At 38.5% G+C, this 18,750-nt stretch overlaps 1 protein-coding gene across 7 annotated transcripts in view; it reads left to right on the plus strand.

The window, feature by feature from the left end:
* Pou2f1 (POU class 2 homeobox 1) overlaps window positions 1-18,750 on the plus strand; it is a 127,212-nt gene that overhangs the window by 67,623 nt on the left and 40,839 nt on the right. The gene's annotated exons all lie outside the window — the stretch shown is intronic.

The raw sequence follows: 18,750 nt of genomic DNA on the forward strand, positions 1-18,750 counted from the left end.
TATTCATTAGGCACATTCATGGGTCATCATCATGAGTATTGAGTGAGAATATGTGCGAAGTGTTAAAGCATCATATAAGCCAGAAGCTGTTCTGGTAAGTTTCTTGGTTATATTTAAAATTATAATAGTAGATGCTATCCACCCTGCATTTGGTATAAACTATACTAACATTACAATGGTGTCAGTGAGGAATTATAAGCACACCTAATAATCCTTTCAGTTTACCAAATTTTATTCTTGATCAAACCTTTTGTCAAGAGAAACTATTGTATGAATGAGAAAACTGAAAGCCCTTTAAGAGATAGGTACATCTATTTTTAAAAAAGTATAATTTGTCTCCTTAGCCCATCCTTGTAAGTCAGTTAGCTCATAGGGCATTTGACAAAATAACCCGTCATCTAGTAAATATGATACAAGGATTTTCCTAGTTTCTGGTAGAGACAAAATAGAAAAGTATTATAACATTAAGGGAAGTGTGGGCAAGGAGTTGTAGAAAGTCATTGTTTGTAAAATAAACTAGGTTTTCCACTTAAGAGAAAGGGTTTCCTCTTACTATTATTTCAAAATATGCCTAACTATGGGAGGTGGAAGACTGGGTTGACCCAAAAGAAGTCTTGTGTCTGCAGTTGTCTCATTGTAAACTATCCTATACTTGGAGTGGTTGTTAACCTCTTCTCCTTTGAAAGATAGATACTTCTTTATGGGAGACTGAACTGGGACTTTCATGTTCATCTTTGTCATATTTAATATGCTCCCACTTCTTTTGTTGAGGCTAGCCAAATAGACTACCCAAGATGAACAGCATTGCTTTCTACCCAAGTCACCAACCACTCTCTTTGTTTCTATTCCCTGTTTGGGCCCTTCCTTTCTTTATCTTGTAGCACTGACTTATGCAGATGTAAGTGTCGTTGTCAAAGGAGTGGGACTTGTTTGCAGAAAGTAAGTAGGCAGTTAAACCTATGAAGAGGCAAGAGAAACATGGGTAAAACTCCCACACCTAACAAATAGCTTCCAAATTTCTCTTAGGGAAGAGAAGTAAACTCAGAATGATTACAGAATACTGAAAATATCCACTAGTCAGACCCCCTGGGAATCTCTGTATTAATGCCATAATTTCTGTCATATCATTTATTGAGTGCCTATAGTGTTTAATGACAATCTTTGTTGTGCTTTTTTTTTTAAATCTTCAGTGCTGATTCCAATTAAATTCTTATGACAGGTTAGATATTATTTCAAGGAATAGGGAGTTGAAGTGAATAAGGTGTGTTGCTTGTACAAGTAAAAGCCCGCCTGAAGGTCAGAGAATGGAGCTTGCCACTAGGTAATCATAGAGGTGTGGAGTTCTGTACAGACATACAGGAACGAGATGGCTGGGCGGAGATGGGGGTTTCTGTCCCACCTTGTCCCACAGCCGTTTAGTCCCAAATAAACACACAGATGCTTATATTTTATAAAATGTTTGACTGATGGCTCAGACTTCTTATTGGCTAGCTCTCTCAATTATTAGCCCATTTATATTCATATATGTATTTTCACACAGTCTTGGCTTACCTAAGAATTCCCAAGTGTCCTATATTCCCTGCAGGTACATGACGTCTCTCCCTCAACTCATTCTCTGTGTTCCTCTTCCCAGAATTCTCCCAGTCTGGTAGCTCCACCTATACTTCCAGCCTTGCTACATAAAGGCAAATTTAGGATTAGGACCCTATATATGCTTATCTCATCAGCTATAATACATACAATTGAAATTTTTAAGTAACACATTGTATATGCTCAAACCTAAAGTCATTTATAAACTCAGACTGGAGTATTTGTTGAGTAATTTATGAATTTCTTGTCTTGTGACAATATGGAATGTGTAACATACTCTTTTCATAGAACTGAGAAAAATCAGTTCACGTAGTTACTTTGTCCTGCTTTTGGTGTTTTTTGTTTCTTTCCCCCCCAATGTCTTTGTAACCCTGGCTGGCCTCGAACATTTTATATAAAAGAGCAGGCTGTCCTTGAACCTCCTAGTGGTCCTTGTGCTTCTGCCTCAAGAGTGCTGGGATCAAAGGAGTGTACCACACTCCAAGAAAGATACTTTTTAATGTTAGTAACACTCTTTTCTAGACCTCTTTGCTTTTCTATCACTAGTAGTAGTAGTTAATATTCTTTACAAAGAAAGAAAATGAATTGCTGTTCTCTTAAGATCTCTGCTAATAAAAAAACATCTAGCGGAGCCAGGCGATGGTGGCGCACGCCTTTAATCCCAGCACTCGGGAGGCAGAGGCAGTTGGATCTCTGTGAGTTCGAGGCCAGGCTGGACCGACAGCCTCTAAAACAGAGAAACCCTGTCTCGTAAAACCAAAAAAAAAAAAAAAAAAAATTTTTTTTTTAGCTAGATCAAATATGAGCTGGTTACCACCCTGTGAAACATAGCAGCTTACTTTGTGCACTACCTTCATAGGCAAAAATTACATTCACTTCACAATAACACACTTCATCAATTTTTCAATGTTAAGTGAGGTCTGCTACTATGTTCTTAGCACTACCTGGTGGTGTTAACTTGTTGGTTTAGAAATATAGACATATCTTTGAGTTCTCTTTTATGTATTAGATTATTGTGTTTGGTATATTAGAAATTACAGTCATGCATATAAACCCAGCAGTCGGAAAAATGAGGCAAGAGATTTGCCACGAGTTTGAGACCAGTCTAGGCTACATAACAAGACCTTGTTGGGGGGTGGGGGAGAGAGGAAGGGTGGGCTTGGTAATTTAATTAAGATTTTTTTGTAGTTTGGGGGGCCCAAATTTTTTGAGGAAAATAACCTTGAATATTATATAAAACCAAAATCTAACACTTTATAGAGTCAAAAAAAAAAAAGATTTTAAGGGTTCAGACATTTTGGACAAATAAGGTTCTTATGTTCACAGAAAATCTGTGGTTTGGATTTGTTTAGGTTTGCCTGTTTTATATGTAAAATGTTATAGTTGGTATTATTAGATACAATACCAGGCAGAAAACTGATTCTGTATAGATTATGGTGAGTTATCCAAGAGCAGGCATAGAGAAGCAACATAATGCTATTAAATGGTGTCCCCCCCTCTGCAAATTTTGTGCTTACATTTTCCTTTAGATTTCTTTTTGGGATTGTGTGAGCTCACTTAATAATGCATTCAAAGTCTACTCATTTTCTGTAAATTTTGTGATTACATTTTTCTTTAGAATTGAATAGTATTTAGTTTTATCTAACAAGTTTTCATTAGCCATTCATCTGATGACATACAATTAGGCTCATTCCAAGTCCTTGCTCTAGTGAATAAATCAGCAATAAACATGGGTTTGCAAATATCTCTGTGATAGGGTGGGGAATTCTGGGTATGTGCCCAGGAGTGAAAAACGGGATCATATAGTAGTTCTATTTTTAATTACTTGAGACATTTCCAAGCTGATTTCCACAATGGCTGTACTAATTTGCATCCATTCCACCAATAACACTTTCTCACCACATCCTCTCCAGCATTTGTCAGATTTATTAATGATAGGTAGCCGTTCTCACTGCGGTGAGATGATATCTCAAGGTAGTTTAAATTTTCATTTCTTTGTAAATTCTGGATATTAGCCCTATGAAATGTAATTGGTAAAGATTTTCTACCATTCTGTAGGGTATTTGTTGTATTTGTTAAATATGTATTTCTTTGACAATTTTGAAATACGTTTATCGGCCAGGTAAAAAGAACCACCATTGAGGGAGAAAGTGTACAAGTGAATTAGGGACTAGAATTCGGATCCCAAGAAACCCACATAAATGTTAGGTGGGTATAGTAGCCTGCCTGTAATTGTGCAGCCTTGGAAGGTAGACATGGTGGGGGGGGTCCTCAAAGCCAGCTGGCTAGCAAGACTAGCCACATCTTTTAGTACTCTGCTTGATTCAAAGACTCAGTGAATATAGTGAAAGAGTGATCAAGTATGATTCCCAACGTCAACCTCATGCACATGCACACACAAAACCATGCATACACACATGTGAAAAATAAAAATTGAAAAAAGAAAAAGAAATGAGAGAGTAAGATAAGAAGTAGAACAAAAAGTTAACTTTGCAAATGAGGTTGGGAAGAAGAAAGGAAAACAAAATAGTCTCCATTGCTCTAGGTATCTGCCGCTCCTAGAGAGATCACTAAAGTGTAATAAAATAATGATTTTGATATTAAATTTTTCTTACTGGAAAATACATTTAAAACATAAACACTCAACATTGAGAATATTCATTAAGAAGTATGTGATTCATGAGAGTCCAGTGTAAGGAAATTTTATTTCTAGTCGGAAGGAGGGTTGTGGGAGACATTAGAGGAGGTAGAGTTTATGCTGCCCGTTGAAGAATGGGTTGCATTTAAATATAATGGTTGGCAATTTTCTTTCATCATGAAGAAACAGTAAAAACTAAGATGAGGCTAAAGAAAGGTGTACCAAGTACTTCTGATTCCTTAGTACCTCTGTTTCCTTTATAAAAGAAAAAGTTAAAATATATTATGATTTCTAGATCTTTCCCACTTAGTCATTCTCAGAATTATGGAATTCCACTTTTATAGAGTTTAATTTAGTCATCGTTACTATTGACTTACTAGAATATCTGAAGCAATGAACTGTTCATTCATTGAGTTTGTAGCCAATTAACTATCTTTCTCATTAGACCTGATCCTTTATTCTGCCACATGTGTATGCAGATAGATTCCCATACGTGTGTACAGAAAGGTCAAAACAGGATGTGAAGTTTCTCCCCCCTTGTTGCAATGAACTGAACTGGAAGCTTGTTTTTGGCTAGGCCAGCTCTTCTGCTCTACCTGTCCATCCTTAGTGATAGGGTTTCAAACACACACATGGCTTTTTCCATGATGGCTGAGAATTCAAACTCAGATTCTCACACTTGCAGAACAAGTGCTCTTACTTAATGTGTCATCCCTCCAGTCCTGAATCCTGCCCTTTCTCACTAATTATTTTCATAAAATGGCCTCTCCTATGATGATATCAAGATCTTTTTAGTAAACGAAAAAGCCAAAGTGCTTTAATTATGTAAGACAGTGTACATTTATGAAATATCATAGAAAAGTTTTTATTGTAAGAAGTTCCTAGTAACCAATGATTTCTTCATTCTGTACTGTTTATTAGTGATGTAGCTAGTGGCTGTGTGACGCTATCCCTAAGGAGATAAGAAAAAACACCTGTTTACCCCAGATAGGGATCCAGCAACAGACCAAAGTAAAGATAATACCAAGTGCAACTTGGTGAGCCAGTGAGTTTGAACTTGATTATAGGAGTGTATGGGTGAGGGTTTGCTTAGTGGAGCAGAAATGACTCAGACTGCTGTATCACTCGAGCCCACCCCCACATAAGGGACATGTATGAGGCTGGAAGCCTAGAGTTTACTTACAACAATGTGCAGCCAGCTGGACAGTTTGGAGAGTGTTTCTTCCAGGCAGCACTGCTTGTCTAGGCATGTCTCTTGGCAGTCTTTACTGCTTATATAAACCTACAGAGGGAAGAACCAAGTGCATCTGGGTCAGTTTAGTACCCGAGTTCTAACATGCTTCCCTGCCAGATGGAATGTGTCAACTCAGAAGAAATTGCTATACAATGCTGGTATTAAGATATTGTATTCACAAATGATAGACAGACATCTAGTTCTCTACCATAAAGAAAAAAATCCTGAAAGCTTTGTTGTTTGCTGCAACTGTGGGCGATGAAACACAAACCACAAAACTCACAAAACCCAAGTGGAGTTTATTGGGGAAGGGGAACAAAGGGAGGTGTAGGTGTTGGCCAACTGGGAACAGAGATGGAAGGGAAGGGGCAAACAGGTGGGAGGTGCTCGCTTAAAAGGGAAAGCTTGCAAATGCTTACAGAATCCTTATGCAGCCATGTAAGGCATGATGTAGCCATACAACACAGGGCCCTTTGAGCTAAGTATCTGCACATACCCTGCCAGTTGTTAGGGGGCAGGGTCAACATAATGCCAGGATATCTACAGCCTTCAGCTTGCATCTTGGAAACTTTCCTAGATGAAATTCTCAACAAACCAAACCAGCATCATTACAGATTTCAGATTCTGGGCTATTTCTCAACATTATTTTCTCCTTTATCATTATTATATTAGCATAGTGTTTATTGCATAATTTACTGTGTGAATTATATTCTTCATTGGCAAAGGTGCTTTTACTTAATGGCATGCTTTCATAGTAAAGTTTTAAATAGCAGGAAATTTTATGGCAGCAGTTCTAAACCTGTGGGTCATGACCCCTTTGGAAAACCTGTCTCCAAAAATTTTTACATTATGATTCATAACAGTAGCAAAATTACAATTATGAAGCAGCAATGAAAGTAATTTTATTGTTGGAGTCACCATAACATAAAGAACTGTATTAAAAGTGACAGCATTAGGAAGATTGAGAACCACACTGTTCTATGGGTTACTGAAAGTGGCTGAAGTGCTTCTAGAGAGCCTTGGGAGCAGAGTTAAACATAGATTTCTCTGTTGTTTTGTTCTAAAACCTGACATCAAATGCTTGTGAGAGAAAGATAGTCCTTCCTCTAGTGCTTAATTGATAGGTATCACTCAGAACATACTGTTCTGAGGAATTCTTACCACTACATGTTGAGAAATTTGCCTTGATTCTATCCATGTGCATCTGTAGGAAGAAACAAAGGAGCTATAATTACTGAACCTTGAAGAATGGTGGCACTGGTGTGGTGAGGAGGAAGAGGCAGGCACATCTTTGACTTTGAAGCCAGGCTAGTCTACATAGCCAGTTCCAGGACGGCCAGAGCTAAAGAGAGATCCTGTCTCCAAATAAACAACTAATAATAATGACAGTGAATTATGATTGTACTTTTACAGTAAATGAATGAGAAAGCAACTCATCCTTTTGACAAGAGATAAACCAATAATAATTCAGCAGCAGTGTCCATTGTAGTCATGACTAATTAAAATGTAGAACACTAATAAGAAGATGTATAGGCAGATTATCAAGATTGTAACTTTCTCCTTCTCTCTTAAAGGGTAACTTAATTTCATGTCATTTTTCACATTTTTTCCCCAACAGGAATAGAAGACTACACACGCACACACACACAAAAAAAGAAATATACTTTTCATCTTGCTTGAAGCAAAAATCCAGCCCCCACTGCTCTTTCAATTAAGCCCATTATATAGCATCTTGGCCTAGAGCTTTGGCAGTAGAAATTGGGAGTCAAATTTAATGAGCCATTGCTGGTGAGGGTGAGAAGATATGTGAGGGAATGAAATAAGAAAGAAGGAAAGACTTGTGTTGGTGTGGGGCTGGGGATGTAATGCAGTTCTCAGAGCAGGAACTGCCCAGGGGAGAAGTAGAAGATAAAGGAATGTATTTCAGCTCTGAAAATATTCCATTCATGGTGTCTGGTAGTATTTGAAGGGGGAAGGTACAAGCAGTTAAAGAGAGCTGTAAGTTCCTGAGGAAAGGATGTTGTGCATGATGCTCCTAAGCAAGGAGTTCAAGGAAGAGATTGGAATGAGCTCAAAGAAGGATAATCTCAGAACACTTCTCCACCATTGAAAGACCTGGTAGATGAATAGGAACCCCATACTACATCCGGTGTCCAGTAGCTACAACTGACATGTTTGCTAAGTTCATTTAGTCGTGGATAGTGATAGTTATTGGCTACTACAAAGATGGAGTAAGGAGTTTTAAATTTCCTCCCTGATTGATTTACTGTTCCGCTACACACTCATGAAAATGTGCATTGTAGATGTCATGGTGTGTGCCTGTAATTCCAACCCTTCAGAAGTGGAGGCTGGGGAACAGGAGTTCAAGGTCATCCTCAGCAAGTTTGAGGCCAACCTGAGCTACAAGAAACCTTTTCTTAAAAACAAACCAGAAAGGCAGTTTACTGTTCAGTTTCCAAGTACTTGTGTAGTTTCCATTTTAGTTTGATTGGGTAAGACAATTATTTTAGTTCATTTTTTATTTGTTAAGGCTTACTTTGTGACCTAAGAAAGGAATATTCTGTACATATCTGTTAAAATCATTTGATTTGTGATGTAGTTTAACTCTAAAGTTTCTTTGACTTTTTAGATTGGACAACTTACTTAAAGATGAGAATTGAGTATTAAAGTCACCTGTTGGTTTTGTCAGGGTCTGTCAGACCTTTATACCCATTAGTGTTTATTTTATAAACTTGGGAGCTCCTTTGTTTGGTGCATGTATGTTTTCAGTTGTATCTTCTTGATGGAATGTTCCTTTAACTAGCATGTCATGGCTTTTTTTTGTAATTCTGGTTTTTAAGTCTGCTTTATCAGATTTCAGAGCAGCTCCAAGCTAATTTTTTACTTTTATTCATCTGATTAATTAACTTATAACTCTAGTGTTGTGGAGTTCTATTTCAAGGTGTGTTCCATTCATTTATGCTGTGGAACATTTGTTTAATGATGCAAAGATGTGTTGCATTCTTTTATGTTGCATTTGTTTAGCTCTATGAAGCTGTGTTACTTTGCCTGTCTAAAACACCTGATTAGTATAATAAAGAGCTGATGGCCAATAGGAGAAAGGATAGTCGGGACTGGCAGGCAGAGAGACTAGGAGAAATCTGGGAAGAGAGAAGAAGAGTAAGCCAGTCAGGAAGGAGCCAGTCAGCCACTCAGGCACACAGCCAGACAAGGAATAAGAAGGAAAAGAAAAGATACACAGAAGTAGAGAGCCAGAGGCGAAAGGTAGATAAGTTAAAAATAGCTGGCTAGAAACAGGCCAAGTTAAGGCTGAGCATTTGTAAGAAATAAAAGCCTCCATGTGTTTCATTTGGGAACTGGGTGGTAGCTCCCCGCTACCAAAACAGTAAAACAGCCAACTACATCTCAGTCTGTATCTAACTGGGCCAGTATGTTATTGGCAACAACAGTTACTCTAATCTGGTTTTGTAATCCAATCAACTATGCTGTTAGTGAGTTGAAGCCATTTATTTACATGTAAGTTGTTACTGAGAAAGGTGTACTAATTTTATTGATTGTTCTACTGGTTGATTGAATTACTTGTTCTTTTCTTTTTCCCTTACTAGTAGAGATTTTCTGGTTTACTATGTATCTTTCTTCTCTGTGTATAATATTCCTTTAAGTATTTTCTACAGTGCTGGCTTAATTGACATAACTGTCTTAGTTTGTGCTTATTCTGAAATGCCCTTATATTTCTTACCATCTTAAAGAATAGTTTTGTTCTATATAGTAGCCTTACCTGACAGTTAATTGACTTTGAAGAGTTGAAATATGCCATTCCATCCTTCCCTGACTTTTAGGTTGCTGACAAGGTATCAGATATTATTCTGATATTTTTGCCTTTGTAGGTAAGTTGGCGTTTTCCCCTTTAATTTTAAACACTGATTTGTATTTCAGACATTTGATTATAATCCATTGTGGTGTGATAATTTCTCTCGTCATTTTTATTTCATCTTCTAAATGTCTTTTCTTTCTCATAATTTGAGAAATTTTCTGCTGTAATTTTATAGGTGAGATTATGTGCCCTTAGTTTTTTAATCTCAGTTCCTTCCTCTAGGTTTGGTCTCTTCTTACTAGTTCTCCAGGGTTATTGGATGAGGTTATTTTGCCGACCACCACCCTCCCCCAGGCACCTATACACCACATTGATGTTTAAATATGTAGTGTTTCTTCAGTCTTGTCCTCCATTCCTAATCTTTCTTCTGCTTGGTTAAGTGTACTTTCTCAGGCTCAATTTCTTGCTGAAAAATTTCTCATGTTTCTTACTTTTTCTTCCATACTTACAACACAAATAAAAGACCCAGTGACAGATATTGGGGTTCAAACTTCAAGATGAAGGTCACAAAAGCAAAGCAGCTGGTCACTAGCTCTTGCTGCTACCTCAGTTGCTGCTACCTCAGGCTGAATGGGCTGATCCTGCTGCCTCTCCTCAGTGTGGTGGCTAGGGAATCTTGAGAGTGAATGTCTTCCTATCCTCAATGTGGTTGGAGAATGAATACCTGATACTGAGACCTTGCTCCTGTCTTATATAAGTAAACCTCCCTAATGCTAGAATTAAAGGTGTGTGCTAAGATCGGCTTGGTGTGAGCTGTTTCTCTTTAGGACTGGATTAATTTTTATGTAGATCTGGGGGGCCTTGGAGTAGGATTAAAGGTGTGTACTAAGGCCTCCTATCTTCTGGCTACTGGGATTAAAGGTGTGTGCCGGGTTTCTGTGGTATGTGGCTGATTTTGCTTTCTGAATTCTTAGACAAGCTTTAATGAATCGTAAATAACATATCACACATACTGCTAATGATTTGTCCCATACTGCTCATTTTCTCATCTGTTTTGCTGAGCTTTTCCTCTGTTGCCAACTCTCCAAAGATTGGACTGAATTTGTCTGTTTGATTCTGTCTTCAGAGTCATTGATCATTTTTACTAGTGAACTTTTGAAATTGTACTTATTTTATTATCTTTGAATTTGGTACTGAGTTATATTGAGTTACGGTCTTTTAGAGAAGTGCTATTGCCTTGCTTTTTCATAGTTTTTGTGTTTCTAGGTTGTAATTTGTGTATCTGTTTTGAACATCTCTTCTGGTTTTATTTAGGAGTTTTATTATGCAGCCCATTCTGAAGAATCAATCCCCAGTGTCATTCAGTGAAGAGAGAGAAAAAAAAAAACTTGCAATATGCAGTAGCAACAACATTACACTGTACAAGAGACAGATATAAACTTAAAACACAGTTAATGCTCATCAGCCTAAACCAAATAGTATAAACTAGATGGTAGAAAATTAATTTAGAATGTACTAAAGTTATTTAGGATAAATATGGAAATATAAATGAATAGATAAGGGAAGAGCCAAGGAAAGGGGTGAAAGTGTAGTAGAGAAAGAGTTAGGTAAGGAAAAGAGGGATGGAAAAGTATAGTAGAGAAAGAGTTAGATAAGAAGAAGAGGGGCGGGAAAGGATGTTATGGACAGGGAAGATGGAACAATAGTAATAAAAACCCTAGAGTAAGGTAAAGTGAAAATGCCACTGAAAGTATATATAGTCAGAGGGCAGAATGGAAACATGGTATAAAGGAAGAAAGGAACTAAGTGAAAGAAAAAGAACTGCCCAGGCGTGAAAGAAGCTATGCAAAAAGTGTTAGAAGAGTGCATGAGATGAAATGCAAAATAAAACATTTAGAATATGGTGGTGTAAAAATATTGGTAAGAATATGATTAAAAGAAAAAAGGTCTAAGATAAAATTGTTTTTAATTTTAATAAAAAATAAATAGGAAAGTACAGAGGAAAAGAGATGGAGGTACTGGGTCCTTTAAAATTGAAGATAGCCTGTTTTATGTATGGGGAGAAGGTCAGATGAACTTTGTCCTTGTCTTTTGTGGGGTTTAGACTGATGCTAAGCCATTGCTGTTCTCCGCTGGGTAGGAGGCAGAGGCAGGCAGATCTCTGTGAGTTTGAAGCCAGCCTGGTCTACAAAGTGAGTTCCAGGACAGCCAGAGCTGTTACACAGAGAAATCTTGTCTCAAAAAAGAAAAAAATCAAACAAACAAAAAGAGTTGTCTTCTCTTTACTGGTTTCCCTGATCTCATATCAGTGGCCCTTGTGGTCCATACTTACCTTTGTAATCTGTAGAGTGGGTAGGTTCTACCATCTTCTAGAAACATTGTAGTTCTTACCCCCAAGGTGAGAACTGTTTTGAAGTATTTCCCAGTTGGTTTGATAGTGTGAGAAGCCAGTATACTTGTCAGTCAGTACACTTTGAAGACCTAGGTAGCAATCACTTGTAAGCATGTAGTTATGGGTATCAGTTAAACCTCCGGAGCTTCAGAGTTTTGGGACTCTCCACCAATGAATGACAGATGGGTAGCCCCAGAAGTTGGATCCCCTTATGGGCCTCAGTCTCAGGGCTACAACACCCCATTGTTATGTTCAGTTATGTGATCTGCTTCAAGCATTGGTGGGTTGGCATAACTTTTCTCTATGCACTTCTCTTCCTGAACCTCCTTCCACCTTCACCTTTTGGCTTGTCCGTGTTGCTTCTCTACACAGCCGCTTCCCAGGGATGTGTCTGGCCCTGAGGATTGTTGTAGGGTTACATCTTTGTCCCAGTGCCAGGCACCCAGTGTCAGCCTTATCTTTTGAAGAAGTCATGCGTGTCCCCTCCCCACTTCCAAAGATGATGGTGAAGATTTTGGAAAACAGCTGAATAATCCTCTTCTCAGTATTTGTTACATAGAGTCCCCATTATGTTAAATGTAGCAAATAAATAAAGATTATATAACATTTTAGGTGGGCTCCAATTTCACGAAAATAGAGATCTAATACCTGCAATTTAGATTACATTTCCAATTTTAAAATGATTTTATTGTTATTGGGAGCAAAGAGGTTTTAGAGTGCCCATGAGCGCCGCGGGATAGAAGCAAGCAACTCCTTGTGTGATTCTGATGTTCTAAAGTTGGATCTGACACAGTAACATGCATTTTTATGTATGTAGAAAAATAATCTGGGGCTCCTGACCAGGGAAGGGGTGGAGGTGGGTGGGAGGGCTTTCTTTGTCATTATGTCCTGAAGAGACTGCAATTACTAAATGAATTATAATCTAAGTTTAATTTCTCAAAGGATTGTTCTTTTTGGAAACTATTAATGTTACCTGTTAAGTAATGATTGTGTAAGCTGAGATAAAACAGATCTAAAAGAATTAAAATTTGTCTTGTGGAGAGATGGCAACAAGAGAGGAATAATCAAGAACAATGTATGCCTTCTACAATCTATATAGTCCTAGGAAAAAAATGAGTCTCATTTAAAAAGTAGATTACTTTAGAGATAGGGACGAAAAGGTAGAAACTTATCTGAGGAAAACTGAACAAAATTTAAGTGATCCATGAGTATAATACTCATGATAAAGCTACTGAATAATATGTATTTATAAATATTTTGACACATTCTTTTTTAGAGACATTTGTGCCAAAGTTTGTCATTATTAAATTAGTAATATTTCTCATGGAGTTTTAAATTTTGATTCCTTCTTTAAAAAAATCTACATTAATTTAAAAGAATTAGTGAGTGGGGGTTGGAGAGATGACTTGGCAGTTAGGAGCATATGCTGCTCTCACAAAGCACCTGAGTAGGGTTCCCAACACTCACATGGCAACTCATGACTGTTGAGCCCAAATTCTGAACCTCAAAATCACCAAGATATTCATTCTGATGCAAAAGCAAAGAGCCTTTTATCATTTAACAAGTTAACTCCATTGGCTTTGTCCATTCATCATGAAGGGTGGAATGAGAAGCACCAGGGGAACTGGGACGCTGGGAATTTATTGGAGTGTGTAAGGAGAGTGTCTAGAGGTATGCAACAGTCTGAGGACTGGTGTACTTCTGGTCTTGGGTTACCTGTCCTGTGTTGATTGGTCAACTGGTTGTTATGGTATATAGGCCCTCCCAGCGTGGTCATAATGCTCTGCAAGGCACTGTTATACCACTTTTACCATAAAGCATGTCCAGAGCCTGCCAGCTAACTTCTAAGTAGTTCCTTGTCACGTGACCTCCTAGTGACTAGGGCAGCTCCTGCAAGGTCAGAAGGCGGTAAACTAAGCACACTTGTTGAGTCAGGGGCCTTTGTCTTGCTCATCTTTTCTGCATCCTGTCATGGCTGCTGAAGCAGGGGGCTGGGTAAGGGCCTGGTCCCTCCAATTACAGCAAGTCCAACTCCCTCTCTGGCCTCTGTGGGTACTGTATACGCATGGTACTCATGACCATGCAGGTGAAACATTCATACACATTAAAAAAAAAAAAAAACCCTCAAGAAGCAGTAAGTATAACTGGGATAACCTCTGAGATGGATTCTAAAGGCCCCTGTTTCTGACACTTTATGTCCTCTTATGTTCCTAGTTTGCTTCAGTTATTGATGAATCAGTCTCTTAGGTAGCATTTTTGCAAGTGAACATTGACTTGGATTCCTTGGTAATAGGGTATCAGAATATTGGGGGAGAATGTGAGGCAGGGATTAGAATGACTCAATCACAGTCTGAGTTTAGTTACTGTGTAGTTATATAGTGGGAGTATTTTTTTTTTTTTTTTACGAGACAGGGTTTCTCTGTATTGTTTTGGAGGCTGTCAGTCCAGCCCGGCCTCGAACTCACAGAGATCCGCCTGTCTCTGCCTCCCAAGTACTGGGATTACAGGCGTGCGCCACCACCGCCCGGCCAGTTTTACCTTTTTCTAAATGTCATATAAATAAAATCCCAAATATAGCCTTGGAGTTTCTCCTCTTTGATCAAGCATGCAGACTTAAGACAAATCTGCATTGTGTTTTGTTGGTTCAGTTTTATTTTCCCTGCTGCCCACCAAATGTTAGAGAAGTACAAAATGTAGTTGTGTAGTAACGAGAGGTATAGATTTATTGCTTCTGTATTCCAGGGATGGGGAACAAGAGGCAAACTGAGCCACTGAGAACAAAGCTGTGTAACTACAGTCAGAGCTTAGTGCTGTGAGCTGCTGACATGGGTGGGAACCTTGGCATGTTGGTCCCTCCTTGCTTGCTCCGAAGGAAGAAAGGGAATCTTAATTTCATAAAATCCAAGTGTCTCTTAGCTGGACTTTGACTCATCTTTGTCACAGTCTTCATTCAATATTCTCAAATATTTTTTTCTTTTCCTGTCTTTTCTGAAGCTGACTGTGTTTATGAAGGAAACTGGCATGTATTTTTTTTCTTTTATACTTTCTTTCCTAGATTATGATATCTAGGTTATACTGACTTCAGTAAATGAGATAGGATGTGTTTTCATGTTTTGTTTTGTTACTCTTTTCTGGGGAAAATGTGTAAACTTAATTATTCACTGAATGTTTGGAACCATTCGTTGGTAAGGTTATCAGGCATTGTGTTCTCTTTGGGGGAGTTTTTTTTTTAAACCTAATTCAGTTTCTTTAAGTGTTGGGGGACTCTTGTATTTTCTATTTCTTCTTGAGTTGGTCTTGTTAAATTTTGTTTTCTGGAGAGTTGTCCATTTCTAAGTTTCAGTTTTATTAACGTGAAATAAGTTTATGAAGTCCTGCTACTATCTGTGTATACAACCTGTGGAGGTCAGAGGACCTTCTCAGGTGACAATCCTTATCTTCAACCATGTTTGAGACAGGGTCTCTTGTTTAACCCTGGTCATTTGAGGATAACTAGACTACAAGCTTTGGAGGATTCTGCTGCCTCCCCCTCCTACCAGGATTACAAACATGTACAACTGTGTCTAGTGTTTCGGTAGCTTTTGGGGGAGCCAAACTAATGTCTACATGTGGGAACACCAGACCTTGAGCAGAGACCCACTTCCCCTTCTGCCTGGGAGTAGGCAGCTGTAAGACAATGTTTACTAAAAACATGTTTACTAAAAACAATACAATGCCCGGGGCAATAAGTTCCTGGAAAAGGCCTGCCCACAGAAACCACCCTGACCTCGACCTTGTCCAAAGACTAGCCGCCTCTTCTGACCCGCCCAGATCAGTTTTAGGTGTCAGAGCAGAACCAGCCAGGGGAGAGGAGAGAACAGAAGCTTTTCTGGAGGGAGCCTTTCTTAGGAAGTTTTCTTGAACCTTTTTGGGGCCTGCTTAAAGTTTTCTTTACATCGTTGAACGAGTCTCTGTGTTGTCAATCCCCGACACCCTCCGCACGTTCTCGGACACAGGCTGCGCGGCAGATGCGACATCTACATATTAGGGCACATGCTTCACCCACTTGGTCCCCCTGTCTGCAACAGTTGTGATGTGTCTTTTCTGCTGTCCTTGAATGGGTTACTTGATTCCTCCTATTCTCTTGCTCCACCTCACCAGAAACTATAAATTATACAATTCTTTTGAAAGAATCAAGCTGATAGTTTTCTGTTATGTGTTGTTTTTCATCCAGTTTCATAAGTATTGGTCCTACTTTTATTATTGTCTTCCATTTCCTTCAGATTAATTTGATTTTCAGTGCTTTGTTATTTGTAGCTTTTGACAGTTTTAACTACCCTATCCTTCCTTCCCTTAGCTCTTAAGAGACACTAGGATCAAGGATTCCCCGCTGCCTTGCATTTTAGTTGCCTGTTTGTCTTTAACATGTTTTTCTCTGTATGCATTATTAAATAGCTTTGGGTACAAGATTACAAAGATTCAGCTTGTTCTCTTCTACAAAATCTTTGGCTCTGGCCTGTCATTTCCTGATGCACTCTAGACTACTTCGGTGTTTTTCCAGGTGCTCTAGACCTTCATATGTTTAATAATAATCATCTTACATTATTCATTGGCCAAGAACCCAATGAATAAATTTTTAGTTCTTTTTTTCAGTGTTCCAGTTCCTCCAAGAATGCAAATCTAAGCATTACTTGGTTTTGCCTCTGAACATCTCATACTAAAATTCACTTGGAGACTGTATGTGTATATCTGATCACCTTTCTTTTTGGCCTAGTTCAACAAGAATGATTTCTCTATAATATCTTTCACAATATCACAAATACCTTATTAAAGACATCTACCTTTGTATCTTATATTTGTATTTATGTATTTAAGTGGTTGTATAAGTGTCTTCTATTCTTGTATCGATGGTCAGTCAGTTATAGGTACAAAAAAGAATAAGTGAAGGCTCAGAAAAGCAAAGTTTGCTATACTCACAGATCCTGGAGACAGGAGACATATATAACACTCCTGGACAAAAGCCTTCAGTTAGGGAAAAAAAAAAACCGAGAACAGCAACAAAAAATAAAAAACAAAACAAACAAGATGGAAGGTTTAGACCTCACCTTTGTTGTATTTTTCCATAGGAAATGCAAGGCAGGGCAGGATGAACACTCTAGGAGTTGATTAGTTTGAATCATTTTAATGCTAAGTATTCACTAAGCCTGGGAGAGGTAGTCTCTCCTCAATCAGAAAGGTTTTGGACTAAAATATTTACAGTACAACTACCACATCTTTATCTCATTCCTTCTAGAGGCAAAGGCATAGCAATTAAACAGTACTAAATGCTGATACTATTAGCATTAGTGTTTTGTACCCAGGTTGCTGGAAATCAGTCTTAGAACTTGCTATCATAAAAGCTGAATGTAGAATTAGTGTATAGGATTTGGGTGGACTCTATGAAAATAGGATATGTAATGTGTAATGGTGAACATTGGCACTGTTTTAGAACTAGTGGAGCTGGTTTTGGTTTACACATTTTTTTGTTTGTTTGTTTGTTTTGTTTTGTTTTTCGAGACAGGGTTTCTCTGTATTGTTTTGGAGGCTGTCCTGGAACTCGCTTTGTAGACCAGGCTGGCCTCGAACTCACAGAGATCCACCTGCCTCTGCCTCCCAAGTGCTGGGATTAAAGGCATGTGCCACCAACGCCCGGCTGGTGGTACACATTTTAATCCCAGCATTTGGGAAACTAAAGTAGGAAAGTCATAAGACCCTGTTTCAAAACCAAAGAGAGGATGTGTGCGTGTGTGTGTGTGTGTGTGTGTGTGTGTGTGTGTGTGTGTGAATCTGCACTTCGATATTGAAGAAATCATTAAAACTATTTTGTTTCAATTATATAAAGGATCACTTAACTACACTGCTGCTCATTAAAGTGTTTGCATCAGTAGTAAGTCCCTTGCTCCTCACAAAGTAACCAGGGAATGTCTTCTGTGCAAGTGAAATGCTAAGTAGGATGACAGAGACCCTCTCTTGGGACAATCTCTACCATCCTTTTAAACAGTGAAAATGATCTCTTCCTTAAAGCCATCATAAATGCCATGCCAGTTTCAACCCTGGTTACTGCAGTCTCTATTGTTCAGTAACTCTTACAATTGTCAGTTCTTTTTATTTTTGTGGCTTTTCTTAAGCATTGTTGGTATTGCATACTTATCCTACATTTTGAAGAGAAGTCAAATGTCTTAGTTACTTCTCTATTGCTGTGCTAAAACACCATAACCAAAGCAGCTTAATGGAGAAGGTTTATTGCGTTCTTATATTTTAATGAGGGTGGGTTGTGGCCATCATGATGGGGAGTGTGGTAGCAGGCTGGCAGGCAGGCTGGAGCATAGCTGAGAGCTCACATCCTAAGACAGCAGCCGCAACTATGAGACAGAAAGGGTAACAGGATGGCATGGGATTTTGAAATCTCAGAGCCCACCCCTCTTGACATAAATCTCCTCCAACAAGGAAACACCTCTGCACCAAGTTTTCAAACATGAGTCCATGGGGGCCATTCTCTTTCTAACATCAACTTTTACAATTCTTTATTCTAGGGAATTTCATACATGTATATAGTACAATATTTCCCTTTTCCCTTCCTTTAACTCCCTTCATATTCCCTGACATGTCCCCATCCTAACTTCATGACTCTTGCTGGGGAGGGGGTGTGTTTTGATAACCACTAAGTCCAATTAGTGTTCCATGTATGTATGTGGGTTTGGGGCCACCCACCGTAGCACAGGAAACCTATTGAGAACACCCTCAAGATAGATTGGTTCTCCCTCCTACAGCAACTACCAACTGCCAGTGATTCCTATTAAGGGTTGGAGCCTGGATGGTACTTCTCTGTTGTGCTAGAATTTTGTATGCTTTGATTTTGTGGAGGTCTTAAGTAGGTAACTACAGATGCTATGAGTTCATGAGTGCCATACACATTTCATTCCAGAAAACAGCTTTCCATAGCATTCTTCTCTGTCTTCTGATTCTTTTCTGTCTCCTTTCCTAAGTCCTTTTCTGACTCTTCTTCCATAATCTATTTCCATTTTTCCAAATCTCTTATCATCTTTGAAGATATTTAGAAAAGT

Source organism: Mesocricetus auratus, unplaced genomic scaffold (assembly GCF_017639785.1).
Source record: "Mesocricetus auratus isolate SY011 unplaced genomic scaffold, BCM_Maur_2.0 Super-Scaffold_100676, whole genome shotgun sequence".
NCBI classification, from domain to species: Eukaryota; Metazoa; Chordata; class Mammalia; order Rodentia; family Cricetidae; genus Mesocricetus; species Mesocricetus auratus.